The sequence below is a fragment of the Euphorbia lathyris genome, chromosome 4, assembly GCF_963576675.1.
Source record: "Euphorbia lathyris chromosome 4, ddEupLath1.1, whole genome shotgun sequence".
Taxonomy (NCBI): Eukaryota; Viridiplantae; Streptophyta; class Magnoliopsida; order Malpighiales; family Euphorbiaceae; genus Euphorbia; species Euphorbia lathyris.
In genome coordinates, this window is record NC_088913.1 from 45,972,789 (window position 1) to 45,976,803 (window position 4,015).

The following is a 4,015-nucleotide window of genomic DNA, read 5'->3' on the forward strand; positions in this document are numbered from 1 at the left end:
AACGTTGTATGACTGCAATTTTTAACGATTTCATTGAAGATATCATGGAAGTTTTTATGGATGATTTTTCAGTTTATGGAGATTCTTTTGATGCATGTTTAGGAAATTTGGATAAAGTTTTGTCTAGATGTGAGGAGACGAATTTAGTTTTAAACTGGGAAAAATGTCATTTCATGGTTGACGAAGGAATTGTTTTAGGTCATAAAAGATCTGAAAAAGGATTAGAAGTGGATAGAGCAAAAACTTCAGTGATAGAAAATTTACCCCCTCCAACTACTGTTAAGGGAGTACGGTCATTTTTAGGACATGCACGTTTTTACAGACGATTTATTAAAAACTTTTATGTAATTTCCAAACCACTTACTAACTTGCTTATGAAAGATTCAACCTTTGATTTTAATGAAGATTGTGTAAAAGCTTTTGAAACATTGAAATCAGCTTTAGTTAGTGCACCCATAATTGCTAAACCTGATTGGGATTTACCTTTTGAAATCATGTGTGATGCAAGTGACTTAACCGTAGGATGTGTTTTAAGTCAAAGGAATGATAAGAAGCTTCATGTTATTTATTATGCCAGTCACACATTGTCCAGTGCTCAATTAAATTACACCACAACTGAAAAAGAAATGCTAGCGGTAGTTTTTGCATGTGATAAATTTAGGTCATACCTGCTAGGATCTAAAGTTATTATATATACCGATCACGCAGCTTTAAGGTATCTATTTGCTAAGAAAGATGCAAAACTGCGTCTGATTAGATGGGTTTTGTTATTACAAGAATTTGATATAGAAATTAAAGACAAAAAGGGAGTAGAAAACCTTGTCACCGATCATCTATCAAGACTCGAAGATGAAAACGGTCTTATAGGTGAAACTATCAATATACGAGATGATTTCCCTGATGAATATCTCTATCAGATAAAAAGTGTCATGTCACCATGGTATGCAGATATAGCAAATTATCTCGCAGCTAACATTGTTCCAGAAGGGTTAGGTTTCCATCAAAAGAAAAAATTCTTTTCCGATATTAAACAGTATTTTTGGGAAGATCCTTTCTTGTTCAAAACTTGTGGTGATGGTATGATTAGGAGATGCGTTAGCCAAAATGAATACGGGTCTATAATGTCAGAATGTCATTCAAGCTCTTACGGAGGGCATAACGACGTTAGTAAAACAGTTGCTAGGATATTAGAATGTGGATTCTTTTGGCCTACATTGTTTAAGGACGTTCGTTCATTTATTATTCGTTGTGACAAATGTCAAAGAATCGGGAATTTAGGAAGGAAAGATGAGATGCCTCTCACAAGCATGTTAGAAGTTGAAGTCTTCAACGTGTGGGGGATCGATTTCATGGGTTCTTTTCCCCCTTCTTTTGGTAAAACCTATATTTTAGTAGCCGTAGATTATGTTTCAAAGTGGGTTGAAGCAATTGCGACCCCGACGAATGATTCTAAGGTTGTCCTTGAATTTCTTGATAATATATTTTGTAGATTTGGAGTCCCAAGAGTTATGATAAGTGATGGAGGTACCCATTTCATAAACCGAAGTCTTGAATCGCTTATGAGAAAATATGGAGTGCACCACCGCGTATCAACGCCATACGATCCTCAATCAAATGGTCAAGCAGAGATATCAAATAGGGAACTCAAATGGATTCTAGAGAAAACAGTTTCGTCTTCAAGAAGAGACTGGTCTTGTAAACTTAACAATGCGTTATGGGCATACCGTACTGCATTTAAAACACCAATAGGAATGACACCATACCGATTAGTGTATGGGAAAGCATGTCATTTGCCAGTAGAATTAGAGCATAAAGCTTATTGGGCTATTAAAGCACTAAACTATGATTTACAATAAGCAGGTAAGAAACGATTATTCGACTTGAATGAGTTGGATGAATTACGTCATTTATCTTACGAAAATGCAAAAATATATAAAGAGAAAGTGAAAAAATGGCACGATGCCAAAATTAAAGTCAAAAGCTTTAGCGTTGGAGATAAGGTGCTGTTATTTAATTCACGACTCCGATATTTCCAGGTAAACTTAAGTCTAGATGGACAGGACCATATTTAGTCGTTAAAACATTCGACTATGGATCTTTAGAACTTGAAGGACCTAACGGAGTTCGCTTTAAGGTTAACGGTAATAGATGCAAAATCTATTATGAAAATGCTCCAATTAAGGAAATTGAGTTCATAACAGAATTTTATGAAGATTAATTCGTTAATTTTCGTGCACTTCTTTTATTTTGTTTTTGTTTGAATTCTTAGTTTAGCTTTTATTTTATTTTATTTTTACACATTTTTATGTTTATTAGTTATTAGATGAGTTTATATCAAGTTTTAGATGAATAAAAATATATTTAAGTCATGTTTTTTTAATCAGATTTTAGGTAAATAGTTCGAATTAGAAGAAATTTAGAATTCTCGATCGAGATTCCAGGAATCTCAGTTGAGAATTCACACTTTCAAAATTATCCAAGCAGGTAAGAACTTTTCTGATCTTACCGAGAATTTATATTCTCGGTCGAGAATCGGACTATAGGGGTTTCGACGCTTGATTTCCAAGAGGATTTTCCTAACTCAATTGTTTCCAAATGCCTAGCTCAATTGTTTCCAAATGCTTGGCTGGACCTTTTAGGTTTGGCCAAGGTTTGTGAGGATTTGGTGTACGTGTTGATGGGGTCTCTTTTTCAACATATCTGGACTCTCTACCAATGAAAGAAAGATGATATCTTGTATATATCCAAGCTTCCCACCAAGTTACCCTCGTTTGTAAATGACAAACCTTCCAATAATAAGAACTTCAAGCTCCGTTGGTTTTGGATTTATCTTCCGAAGGATGAGAATTATAAAATTTTGGGTGACTCCCTTTATCCAGATATGCCACTACATCCAGATCCACCAAAGTTGGCAAAATCGCTAGCACCAGACCTGAACTGCCAGTGCTGAAGAGAGTAGTAGATAAGAGAGTCAAGACAAAGCATCTGGAATATCTTTCAATGTCCACAACACTCAAAGGTCCTCGATGCTCATGCCAGTAGGTGATGGCAGTCTTGGCCTGGATACGAGAACTCCTAGGCAGTGGAAAATACTATAAAATCTTAATTGCTACCCCTACTTTCTCTGTATTATCCCTAGCTAGTTTCCACCTAGAGGCATTACAGGATGGACATCGTGTAGCGCTCTTATTAACATCTCTATACAAAATGCAGTCATTAGAACATGCATCAATCTTCTCATATTTCATCCCTAAAGCGTGAAGAGTTTTTTTACCTCATTGACATTTCATTCCCATCAGACAGAAGGGTGTGAAACAACAATAAAATGTCGGTATAACAAGACTCGATCAGACCATGTTTGTCTTTCAGATTAAAGGTTCATATCAAACCATTCATCTTGGTTGATTTAGTACAACCGGGATACAAAGGCTTGTCTCCATCATGTACAAAATGCATAAATTCACCTGACTCTACTAAGCACACATCTTCTTCTAAATCTGTCACTAAGTCATGGTTCATTTCAACTGTTTCAGAACCCTCACTAATATGATTTGAGCTTGCAATAAAACACTCATCGTGCCATATCCAATTTGTATATGTTTTCATAATTCCATTACAGATTACATAATCTTTAATGAACTCAATACTACCATCTCTGATGTTACAACATTTAATGCAAGGACAAAAGATATAGTTCGAGTTTGGAGCATTATCAGATGCAAAATTCAGAAACTCTTGTAAGCCTATCCTAAACTGTAGTGATCTCTGATGTGACTTTTTACGTATACGTGCATGTGAAGGCAAGTGTACCTTAGTCGTGTATCAAGTAACAAAGTGAAAGTAGAGTATTGTTCCCACGAGGAAGGTGATTATAAGTACTAATCTCTTTGATTACTATCTATTATTTAAACAATCAAAAGGTAGAGTTTGTTGGACAACCAAGTTAAGACTTAAGCAAGAAATGACATGAAAATTATACAAATTAGGTGAAAGATTACTTATATTGAAAGAAACT